Source organism: Micromys minutus (assembly GCF_963924665.1).
Source record: "Micromys minutus genome assembly, chromosome: 1".
Taxonomy (NCBI): Eukaryota; Metazoa; Chordata; class Mammalia; order Rodentia; family Muridae; genus Micromys; species Micromys minutus.
This window is the reverse complement of record NC_137969.1, coordinates 177,264,135-177,277,012: the sequence shown is the minus strand read 5'-3', so window position 1 is coordinate 177,277,012 and position 12,878 is coordinate 177,264,135. Positions and strand designations below refer to the sequence as shown.

The following is a 12,878-nucleotide window of genomic DNA, read 5'->3' as shown; positions in this document are numbered from 1 at the left end:
GGCGGGAAATGTATGAGTCAAGAACATTTTGCTCTGACTATAAACTGAGATGATACCTTGAGGAATTCTATGATATTTGAGTATGAAAGAGTATAAATCCTAACTAAGAGAACTTCCTATGGCTAGAGCCTGAATAATTTCAACAATAAAATAGTGTTGGGCCATTATGAGTGGTATAGTACAAATCCCAGGAATTCATTGTGTTATATACATATCACTATGTGTCTGTTGTCCCACTTATTCAGATATATATTCAAATATATATTTTCAAACACATATTCTTTTGAATAAATGGGGACAAGGGACACGTTTCCAATACAGAATAATTCCAGTGATTTGTGGAGATATGATGCCTTCAAGGAGGTTGAGAAAGACTCTGTAAGTATGGAATCTGCATGGTGATTCCCTTTCTAGAAGTGCAGTGGGAGGGGAGGAAAAGAGTAGCTGTTACAGCATAGAAAACATGGCTGACACGTCTATAAAGCGACCATGACTCACAGTCAATGATTATGTGTTAGTCTTGTGTGATAAAGTGGGTCCCTGGTCATCTTCTCACATCCCAGAACCCCAGGCTAATGAGAAAAATGTTACTCGAGGTGAAGCACATTCCACAGATATTCTAAAACCTGTGACAGTTTTGAATAAACGAGGAAAGGCAGGAGGAGGCTAAAGAGACATGGCAATTTATTGTAAAGAGCTCTGGGTAAAAACCGGAGCATCCCAAGAAAACTGGGAAATCTAGTTAAAGATACTGTATCAATATTAGGTTATTTTTGTGACACATATACCAGCCAATATAGGATGCTAATAATGAGGACGAGTGGGTGTGGTGGACATTTTCTTTGTATCATCTTTAGATTCTCACAATATGTTTTATTATTTAAAGAGTTTGTACTGTTGCAAAGAGGGTATGGTGTGTTTGTGTGGGTTGGTTAGAGAGGGTTGGAGCAGAAGCAAGGGAAGAACAAACACATTCTGTATAGATGAGTCATTTTTAGCAGAACAAGGTGGTGCATTCCTGCAACCCTGGCATCCAGGAGCCCAAGGCAGGAAGTCCACTAGTTCCAGGCCAGCTCAGACTACATAGGGAAATCCTGTCTTAAGAAATTTACTTATATTAGAGTTTACCTTTGGATAATAAGTTCAGCAGTGGAGTTGAAGTTATAGACAATTCTCATGTTGACTGATTGAAACAGCTCTAGAAACTGTATGTATTTGTTTATTTGCTTTGGACACCAGGCCTTGTTTTATAGGCCAGACTACCTTCCAACTCCTCCTGCCTCGCTTTCTGGAATTCCAGGCATGCAACCCCAAACCTGGCTTAGAACTCCAAATTAAGGTTTTGATTTCAGTAAACCTGCACTCCTACATCACCGAGTTGGCTTTTTGCAAAATTTCATATTGTCATATTTGTCTTCTCCCCATATGAAAAGTAGTTGAGAAAATACGTTTTTTGGGGGGGGGAGGGGGGAAGAAAACAAACCTACTAAACTGCTTTCCTACAGATGGGTAATTTTTCAGTATTCAACCTTTTTCTGTGCCTCTTTGTCTGGTTGACCATGACGGGCATTGAGCAGTGAAGGTGTGCTGTGTAGCACACACTCTTTAGCAGCCATCTGTGCTGGTCTGGAGAAGACAGCCCACTTATTACCATGGGTGATGGCTGCACCATTTAAAAATGGTATTGTGCATCTAGAGTCATACTTATGGATTATAGCTTCTGATTAGCAATTGTTTCTTGGCTCTTGGGACTATGCGTGTGAGATAGTGAGGGGGTGGCTTGTGTTTGGCTTTCACCATGTGTGGAGTCTGACTTCTCAGGCTCGGGAGAACTAGAGAAAGCTGAGGTAGGCAAAGCTTAGCCCTGGAGATCTTGGTCTCTATTTTTGGGCATTTGGTTCTTGGGAAAATAAATGCCGACTCTGTCTTTTTTTAAGGGGAGCCAAGTTTGGAACTACTAATTCTCAACAGCGTATAGATAAAATACCATTCACAAACTTGAGAAACAGGCTTCCCTGTCCAGTCATAAGCTTCACTGTCCGGCCATTCTTATTCCCAGTACACTAGAAAGTTCCAAAGGGCCTTGCCCAGTCACAGAGGCTACCGTGAGAGGGTGGGTCACAGTCACATCACTGACACACGCTGCCAGGGATCAGATTCCAGCATGCACCAGTGCAATGGTCACAGACAAAGTCTGTGATGTGTCAGACAAGGGCATGCTCCTGTAACAGCGTCACAAAGGCAACCTTCCCCACTCCAGAAGGACAGCTGGAACACCTGGAATACTAAAACTGCGGTTAGAGGCAGATTCTCTAACACTGGCATCTAACAATTGTGGAAAAGGCTTTGGAGGGATCTTTTATAAGAGTTCTTCGAAGGACCCAGCGAAGAAGTCCGCTGTGCTCTGTAGGTGTTGTTGATGCGTCCTAGCAGGTGTAAACAAACCTCCAATCAGTTTTGATCTTCCCAAACATCAGTCTCACGTGAATCAGCCTAAGCTTCTGGAGCTTGACTTGCATTTCGCTTAAGCTCTTTTCCAAAATTAAAATCTCAATAATTTGAAGGAAAAAAAGGCATTTCTAAATTAGCTTGGGTAAACTGAAATATTGGAAATATTTCCCTGGATCTTAACACTTCCCTTCATCCTTTACTTACTAGACCCTTGTCTTTCATAGTAAGAATCCTCAAATTCATATATAATGTTTCTTCATGAGGGTCTTACAGATGCCTGGGATTCGGATTCAGTGTGCACGGAGTACAGCCCAGCAATTTTCATGTTAACAATATTGATGGTGGTCAAAGAAACAGTCACAAAATGCAATGCTTGTGAGTACTGCCGACCAGCACCCACGCTAGGCACTATACCCTTTTCTGCTGAAAAATTTCATTCCAACAACCCTCTCTCTTAGTGGGTGCTGCTTTTGCTAGTGAGAATCCTCCCAAATAAAAGAAGCCAGGGAAAACGAACAGCACGTTTACAAACTGCCACCTAGCCACTGTATCCTCCTTGGGAGCTTTGTGAACTTACTTTTGCAGGTCTGATTGAGGGCAGATCCAAAGTGTTCTGGTTTGCAGGACTGGCAGCTTCGGCCCTGAGTTTTATGCAGACATGTGAGACATTCCTGTTCCTGGCTTCAGGATACGGGGTCTGTTCTATCTATGTTGTTATTGCAGACACAGGGCTGGCAGGGTGTTCCCCAAATTCTTGGATTGTCATAGAACCTAAGGCCACATTATCTACACCTGGAAGAAAAGAGAAAAAAAGGAAATGGATGGAGGGTGGGTGTTGGGGTGTGGAGAGGTGGGTGTTGGGTTATAGACAGGCTCTAACAGACAGGTGATTGGTCTTCTTGGGGGGAGACAATGTCAAAGAAAAGTAGGAGTTCAAAATTTTTAAAGTATTCATTTTTATCTATCATTCATTGAGAAAACAAAAACATAGATAGTTTATTCCAACTTGACACAAGTTCATGTCATTTTGGAAGAGGGAACTTCAACTAAGAAAATGTTCTCCATTTACCAGAGCTGGGTCTTCTTTCTAAGCCAGTCTCTCTAAAGACAAGGCCATGTTCAGCTCCAGCACCAAAACTGTGAATGAAGTCTGTGGTGAGAAGCCAGATGAATTTGAGTCTGGCATCACTCAGGTGAGCTTGTCTCCTAGGTCCTCCCCCTCCCTGGTCTCTTGACCTCCAGCTCCCCTGACCCCGGTGTGGCGCCCACGTTCTCTGTTTTTGCAGGCGCTGCTCGAGCTGGAGATGAACTCAGACCTCAAGGCACAGCTGAAGGGACTCAACATCACTGCAGCCAAGAAAATTGAAGTTGGTAGTGGTCACAAAGCCATCATGATTTTTTGTTTTTACCAGTTCTTCAGCTGAAATCATTCTAGAGAAATCTAAGTCTGGTTAGTTGGTGAATTGGGAAGCACGTAGTCTTCATTGCTTAAGGGACGATTTTGCCCATGCTATCCCAGAAAAGCTATGTGAAAAACAAGCAAAAACACAGAAGCAGCTTCCTGACAGCTGTGCACAGTGCTATTCTTAAAGACTTGGCCTTCCCAAGTGAAGTTGGGGGTAAGGGGATCCATGTGAAATTGGATGGCAGCCGGCTCATAAAGGTTCCTTTAGACAAGGCACAGCTGAACAACTTGGAGCAAAAGGCTGGAACTTTTTCTGGGATGTATAAGAAGCTCATTGGGAAGGACACTAATTCTGAATGCCCAGAGTTTCAGTGTTAGTCATAGGGAAAAAAAAGAAAGAAAAGAAAAAAAAAAAAAGAAAAAGAAAAAGAAAATGTTCTCACCAGATTAGCCTGTGGGCAAGCCTGTGGTACATTTTCTTTACTGATAGTTGAGGTAAGAGGGCTCACTATGGGCAGTACCACCCCTGAATGGGTTGTCCTAAGGAACGTCAAGCCACGAGGAACCTGACAGTAAGCCACACTCCTCCATGGCTCTTGCTCTAGTTTTCTCTAATAACAGACTGTGATGATGAACTGTCAACTCAGATTAACCCTTTCCTCTCCAAGTTGCTTTTGGCCATGGTGTTTTATCACAGCAGTAGAAACCCTAACTAAGATAAAAGGTTTCTTAGATCTAAAAAACCCTTTGTTCAAGAATGGATTCTACTCTGTCTCTAAAAACTATGGAGTTGGGGCAAATGATTTTTAGGTCTTTATGTACCCAGAGTCAGTCAGTCTTCTTGGTCTGAGGATCAAAAGTTGATCTGAGTCCCCATTCTCCCTGGGGAAACTTAGCTTCTGTCCACCCTACAGATGAACTATGGTGTAAATGAAGCAGCCATAGAGAATAGAACCAGCAGCTTCAGAGGATGCCTGAATAGATGGAGGGGGTGGTTCTGATGCTAAGGTCCTGTTCCCCAATTGATTCTTGATTGATCAATAAAGATGCCAGGAGCCAACTGCTAGGTGGAAGGAAAGAGGCAGGACTTCTGGGTCCCTGAAGGCAGGCTAAGAGAGGCAGGCAGGAGGAGAAAAGGATCTACCATGCTTCAGAGGGAGAAAAGCCACGAGTCATATGATATCTAGGGGGGGCTGGTCATTGGCCACTTCTCCGACTTCCCTTGGTTACCAAGTGGGATAGTTTAAACATAATTAAGCTGAGGGCAAATTTAGAGGATTGAACAAGGAGAAGGTACCTAAACAACTAAAGTTTAGGGCAGATTTAGGATGCTTAGCTGGGAGTAAAAAGAAGGAAGCAAGATCGCCCAGGAAGGCTTAGAAGAGCTCGGCAATTGAGCTAATAAGGCAGGTTGAAACACAAGGTAGTGTGTGTGTGTGTGTGTGTGTGTGTGTGTGTGTGTGTGTGTCTGGGTGGGGCTGTGGTCTGCCCGGAGCTTAAAGCAAACACTCCATGCTACAAATGGATGCTAGTGGATTTCAGAGTGCAAGCCTTGCAGTATTTCTGCAGAGCCCTGCATCAAAACACTATTGTTCTTCCCAACAGGCTTTGCCTCCTACCCTCAAAGCAGCTACAGTTGTTTGGGGCCCAGATGACGATTCTACTGTTCACATTTAGTCCATCTACTGAAAATACTTAGTCTCTAAAACTGACCAAACGAGCCAAATTTCGTTTAGAGAAACGAGAACAAAGAAGTAACTAAAGCTACATTGTAACTTCAGTGTAACAACCAAAAGGATCAGCCGGTGATTTGTGATTACAATAGCAATTTCTCTCGAAGGAAACAATGTTGTGTGTCAGTTGCCGTATTTTTTTCCTGTGAGTAAAATCAAATAGACCCCCAAAGCTTTCTAAGTTGTTTACATTCTATTGGCAGAGTTGTTGGGGTCGGAGACTTGCTCTATAAACCACAGGAACACTGATATCAGTCGGACAGTGGTGGTTTATTGAATGCATACCCTAATACTGAGCAGATTAGGAATGTAGCTCTGAATTATCTGAGCTCTGACAACCAACATTTCTCAGGGAAGGCTTATAGAGGACAAAACCCAGGGTGAGCTCATATGCAGGCGCAGGAAGTGCTGGCCCGTCAGCTCTGACTCGGGTACTTGTATTGACCTTTAACTTGGTGACTCCCACGTAAAGCTTTGTGGACTTTCTTAATATGAACAAACCTCATACAGAACATAGCCAGATATGTGATCAGCATCACCTTGCTCTGAGTCAAATTATTTCTCTGTGCCAATGACTGGCAGGGATATTTCAGCAACAATATGAAATAGCTGGCAGGCATGGAACAGAATGGTTACAGCTGTTGGGGGTGGGGGTCAGACCACAGCATTAGCCTTGCTTAGGCTTAGCCTTGCTTAGGCTTTTTAAAATAAACATTCAAGGGCTGGAGCGATGGATCAATGGTTAAGAGCACTGACTGCTCTTCCAGAGGTCCTGAGTTCAATTCTCAGCAACCACATGGTGGCTCACAACCATCTGTAATGGGATCTGATGCCCTCTTCTGGTATGTCTGAAGACAGCTACAGTTTACTCATGTATATAAAATAAATAATTCTTTAAAAAAAATTAAAGCCAAGCAGTGGTGGCACATGCTTTTTGTCCCAGCACTGAAGAGGCAAAAGCAGGCAGGTCAGGTTGTGTAGACTAGTCTAGAGAATAGGTTTCAGGACAGCCAGGGCTACACAGAGAAACCCTGTTGCAAGACTAAAACCAAACCAAACCAAAGATAGATTGATTGAGTAACAGACACAAATTTTATATTAAGACATTTGCAGTATCTACATTGCCGTGCCCAAATCAATGTTTTAATCACTGAAAAGTTACATTTGTGAAATATCAGTTAAAGCGTTTAGAATCATGCAAAGAAAAGCACCTGGCTGATTAAACTTTTAATTCTTCACATAATTAAGATGTCCGTAGCATGCTACTTATTCGTATATCTCATTTAACGTGTTGATTATATTTTTGAATGACTGAATTTGACTCACTCTCTCAGCCAGTTTTGTGAAACTTGAAGACAATTCCCCTTTTTATTGCTATTTATTTATTTACATTTCAAATGTTCCCCTTCCCAGTTTTCCCTCCACAAATCCCCGATCCCATTCCCCCCTACCTTTTGCCTTTATGAGGTGCTCCTCTACCCACCCATCCACTCCTGCCTCACCTTTCTACTAACCCCTTACCCGGGGGCATCCGGCCTCCACAGGACCAAGGGCCTCCCCTCCCACTAATGCCAGATAAGGTCATCCTCTGCTACATATGCAGCTAGAGCCATGGGTCCCTCCATGTGTGCTCTTTGGTTGTTGGTTTAGTCCCTGGGAGCTCTGGGGGGTCTGGTTGGTTGATACTGTTGTTCTTCCTGTGGGGTTTCGAACACCTTCAGCTCCTTCATTCATTCACCAGGCTCAGTCTGACAGTTGTCTGTGTCTGTGTTTGTATTAGTCAGGTGCTGGCAGAGCCTCTCAGGGGACAGCTGTATCAGGGTCCTGTCAGCAAGACAATTCTAATTCAGTGAAATGGCTTTGTAACTGTCACTAGGTTTTTAGTGATTCAAAGCATTTGTTAAGTAAGCAGTAACCGAGGTGACTGTGCCTTGTGACCAGTAACCTTGGCTCTGTTCCTCCCTGCTCACCTGATCATTTCCAGACTATAGTGTGAGATGAAAGAAAACAGGACTTCATACCTTCTTAGCCTGGAATAGAATAGGTTATATCTGGGCTCCAAGAATTCTGGTAACATGAATGAAGAAAACACTGATTGTTTGGAGGAACATCTGGACAAGGCAAGGGCATCAGGATTGTCCCGAAGAAGGATTTTCACAATAACCATCAATGTGCTTGTCATGACATTTTTTTTTTTTTAAACTGAAATACTCCCAGGAAAAGTTCCTGTGTTAGCCAGTGTACATTTGGATGATTTAGGACAGTGTATCTCGGGCTGGAGAGATGGCTCAGTGGTTAAGAGCACTGACTGTTCTTCCAGAGGTCCTGAGTTCAAATCCCAGCAACCAAATGGTGGCTACAACCACCTGTAATGAGATCTGGTGTCCTCTTCTGGTGTGTCTGAAGACAGCTACAGTGTACTTATATGTAATAAATAAATCTTAAAAAAGAATAGTGTTTCTGAAAACAGATGCTCCATTGATCCATAAGGACTTTAAAAAATATATTGGAGGTCTCTAAGATATACCTTTAGAGCTCAGTATAACAGCCCTGTGTGATACATGTGTCGGATCTGGGGCTATAGATGCAATGGGTAGGCATGAGTTACCTACTGATTTAATCAGACATCTATGCCTCACAGGAGGATAATTTTGAAGGGTGGTGGGACAGTCACCTTCCTACCCACAGCCATCATTCCACACTTAAATACTGCTGTGCCTTCCGTTGTGAAATAAGAACAACACAGTAAAGGTCTCAAAATGAAAATGCTTGTGAATCCAACACCCTCCACAGTTTATGCCAGTTGAAATGCTTCTGCAATTGAAGCCTGACCCCACGTTTGCACCACAAAGCTCAGCAAACCCATCACAAGGGCGAAGGCAGCAACCGAGAAACCCAAAGTAGTCCACTACCCCACTCACCACAATGGGGTCAGTCACCTCCCCATGGCAGAAACATTGACCAGTTATTTGGTCACATATGGTGTCCTTAGAGCTACCGTGATGGCAGTGGCATGCTGGGTAAAGCAAAGAGAAATTATGCTTGGGCGGGGCAAGTGTCTCTAACTCAGGTACTGGAGTCCCATCCCTAACTCAGGCCAATGAAGACGGTGTGATACATGCTTAGAACAAAGTCTAACATTAACGATTGCAGGGCTAATGTGGTAACTAATGACTCATGGATTCACTCAATAAATAGCGGGTTATGGCCAACTGAGCTTTCTGTTAGTTTACTCAAAGAAACAGAACAAACAATACACTTTCAAAGAATTAAGCTTCTGTATATGGTGGCTCAAAAATGTAACTTGGAGATGGTAAAGGCATTGAGAACCTTCTCAGGGTGTCCCGGTTGTCCTTTGTCCCAGATGAGGCAGAAGAGACGCCGCCTTCCTTGGCGGCATTGCTCACTTCCCTGAGCTCATCTTGTCTGTACGAAGACATGAGGACTATGTGACAGGGGTATAAATGATACTCCAAGTATATCTCCACGTGTATCCTAAGCACTTCATAACTTAGAAGAGGAGGACGGCGGAGGATAGAAGCGTAATGACCTAGTTAAGTGCTGTTAGTTCAGTAGGCAGCCAGACCCACTCACAGGCTGGGAAGAAGTCAACTCTGTGGACCGTGACTGAAAAGATATGGTCCCTACTAGGAAGAACTGGCTGACTTCTAGGTTTTATAGCTCCTAAAATGAGTTTCAGGGCTGTTTGTGACCCTGGCATCAGAAAGGGTAATATCCCAGTGGTGGAGATCTTATTTGTAGTGACAGTATTGTCCCTTTCTTGCTCTCCCAATCTCGTGGTTGGGTGAGGCTGTCTAAACACAGACTTTGCAGGTTAGAATAGAAAGCAGGGGGCATCACCAGCTCACTTCTTGGTTTTTCCATATCCTCTGGAACTATTTTCCAGTTACTCTGCACTGCAAACTCCCAGAAGCATGGGGCCACTTTCCTTTGTCCTTTGCGAGTCCCGAATAGAGCTCTGTAAAGTTAAGACTTAGGACAGTGTTTGGCATGTGGTAAGTGCTCATTAAACAATACTGAACAGCCCAATTCAGGGCTTAATAAGTTGCTTTAACTAACTGCTTTCTTGACTGTTACTCTCGGAGTCATTATAGCTCCAGTTGCTGATGTGCGTGGGGTAGAAGCATACGTTAGTGGTGTTGATTTGGAGTGTCTGGAATAGGCTGACATGGTGAAGTCTAGGTCCACACTGCCGCATTTCTAAAAGTGGGGATTTTGAGAAGTGATAGGCTCTACTTTCACCAGTGGATTACTCCACTAGATTTATAAATTGATGATAGTTACGGGAGGTGGTAAAAATTAGGAGGCGGGGTTTGGCCGGAGGAAATAAGAACTAGGGGTGTGTCTTAGAAGGGAATAACGTTTTCCAGGGCCCCTTCTTGTCTCCCTGCTTCCTGGCCACCACAGAGCAAGTAGCGGGGCTCCATGAAACCCTCACGCCATTTCAGTGTGTTTCATCCGAGGCCCGGAAAAAGAACTAGCCGACTGCAGACTGAAACCGTACACCAAAGCACACCCTTCTTGGTTTCCAAGTCATTTCTCTCAGGAGTTCATTATGGTGATAAAAACGAATGCACTCAGTAAGTGGCTTCTTGTCACCTCTGTTCTATGTGTTTTAGGAGCAGTGAGCTGACCCCAAAGTAGCTGTCAGTGGATGTGCCTCCAGGCCGAGTTCGTGCTTGAGACATTTGACAAAGTTAGGACACTTTTTTTTTTTTTTTTGGATGCTACAAGTCAAACTCCCTTCCCTCCATGTGAAGAATTATCCACTTCCAAATCTCAGCAGAGTTACAGTCAGGTGAATGGCAGGTCACATAATCGTTTTGGACCCTCACACCGTTATCTATCTGTGAAGAGAGAAATAACTTGGTTAGAGTTCATCCTAGCCCTCAAATTCTAGGATTCCAAATACATGTTTTGGACCATTGCTCCACAGGCTCATTCCAAGTCTCGTAGTGAAGGTCCTCATTGAATACTTACCACACTGAACGGTCTGATTCTAGCATGTCAGCAGACCGCCGTGGGCATCTAATTATTGGCTGATGGGAATGTTATTGTTTGGAGTGGATGCTAAAATTGATCTATTAGCGCATTTTCCAAAAAGCATCGGCAGGGCTCACAGAGCTGTTTAGGACACTCACCCAAGGCCCCACTGTGCAGCTGTGTGAACATGCTGACCAAGAGCCTTTCACACACAGCTGGGAGCACTTGAGGTCCAGCCCCCGAGGCCATTTCAACACGGCTTTGCTGCTCCTACTCAGCTACATCCTGCTCGCCGCAGAAATCCTCCAGTGAATTGGTGGGAAAGGGGCCAAGCGTTTGAGATTATGAGAATAGAAGGTGCATGCGCAAACTCTGCTGTCTAAGTCTCACGGCACCAACAACTGACCTCAGAGTCATGGCTCAAAAAGACACTCAGCCCAGTCTTTCGAATAGTCTGGGACGTTTCTAATTTTACGGTCTTCAGTGACTCAAGCAATTTTCAGGTGTTTACATTTACTAACCTGTCATGGCAAAGAGGATACAAAATTCTTATTGGTTTGTTTTTTATTATATTTTTTGCTTTCCAAGCCAACAAGGTATCTCCTGTTTTCTTCATGTATGCGTCACTCAGGGTTCACATCAGCCCACCTTCCCTTCCACACTCACTTCCTTGGTGTTCTTTAGCTTATGTCTCTTGCACACGTGTCTGTGGATAGCTGCAGACCTGCATGAACCCAGTTACTTATTGGTTGTCTTACAAGTGCCAGCACCCACACACATCCAAACCTGCTTTCCTTCCTGTCCATATCAGGCATAGAAGGAAGGCTGCATTCGAATCCTGGAAGGCTGCATTAGATAACAGCATCGTCACCCTGTTGTGTTGCTGAGAAGTGTCTTCATCTACCGAACTCCGAATGGAGAAAGCATTGGCCAACCTTGACCCTGTTGGTCATGATGCTCTCCACGTCAGCCACAGTTCCACTCAGTTCTTCATCTTAAATCTGTCTTGAGTATGACTAACTCTTCACCTTCTTGCTACTTTTCTAGAGTGGTACCCATTGATGTTCTGATGTCTATTTCCCCCTCTGCTGGTTCTTTATGTTACCACAAAGGTCTTATCCAAGGTACTTTGTTCAGAAAATCTACTGTACTTGGATAAAACCCACACTTCTCTTTCTATACTGTATCTGAATATCTCCATCCTTTAAGCCCAGAGCTTCTTGGAATGGAGGGCACTTCCATCTAGAAGCATTTTAGAGGCTCACTAGAGTAGTTTTGGTCAGCACAGTGCTTGGGTGTAGTGAGTTATGCATTTAGTGGGTGGGGATAAGAAATACTAGACATCCTCATAAAATGGAAAATGATCTCATGTCTCCTACAGCTTGTAAATTTTCCACTGAACAAGCATAAAGGGAAAAGAGGCTCTGCATCTTGGGAGACTAAGTCCATGGTTTTAAACTCACTAACATGTTTATAAGCCACCTGCCTCTATGACTGTGTCAGGCTTAGCATTTGCATACATAAGCATATTTTCACTCCATTATATCTTCTGGTAAGTCATGTTTCTATATATTCGATGTTAAGAAATTATGTTTCCTTTATTAACATTAGCCCATTATATTACTTCACTTGGAAGTTCTGTGTGCAGATGGACTATAGTGATTATTCATTTTGTCTCAAAGAATATTAGAAAATGTGTTCTAAAAATGAGAGGCTTGGGTCTTAAGTGTTCCCCAAAGGTCTATATATTGAAGCCTTTTTCTCTGAAGTAGTTCTATTGGGAGAAAATGGAGACTTCAAAAGGTGTGTGTGGAGTATGTTTTGATCATTGGGAATATGCCCTCAAAGAGGACAGTTGGCACCCCAGTCGTTTCTTCTTCTCCTTCCCATCCCTGCCGCAGAGGATAGTAGCATCATTACATATTAGCTCCTTAGCACAATGGGTTGTCTCATTATTGCTCCCAAAACATTGGGGCTAACTAACCACTGACTTAACTCTATCAAACAATGTGACCAAATAAACCTTCCTCCTGATAAGTTGGCCTTTTTAATGCATTTTATTAAAATAAAGGGAAGGTGTCTCACATTGGGATGTTGGGTCAGATAAGGTCAAGAACCACGATCTAATTTACACTAAGGCTTTTGTACTAGTGCTGCACTGCTGTAGCTCCCAGGATTTCTACCCGGTGATGGCTAATCTCTGCTGGCAATTAGGTGACATCTAGAACCACCTAAGAGATGGATCCCCTGCATTCTCAGAGAGATTATCTCGGTTAGTCGATCAA

General features: G+C 43.5%; 2 pseudogenes across 2 annotated transcripts in view; both read left to right on the top strand.

Annotated features, from left to right (window-relative positions):
* The window catches only part of LOC308419540 (actin, cytoplasmic 2-like), a 1,056,985-nt pseudogene that overhangs the window by 1,024,657 nt on the left and 19,450 nt on the right, over positions 1-12,878 (top strand). The gene's annotated exons all lie outside the window — the stretch shown is intronic.
* On the top strand, positions 3,567-4,234 carry LOC308436746 (small ribosomal subunit protein eS7-like; annotated as a pseudogene). Its single transcript has 2 exons — positions 3,567-3,644; positions 3,738-4,234. The product of its transcript is annotated as a small ribosomal subunit protein eS7-like (transcript).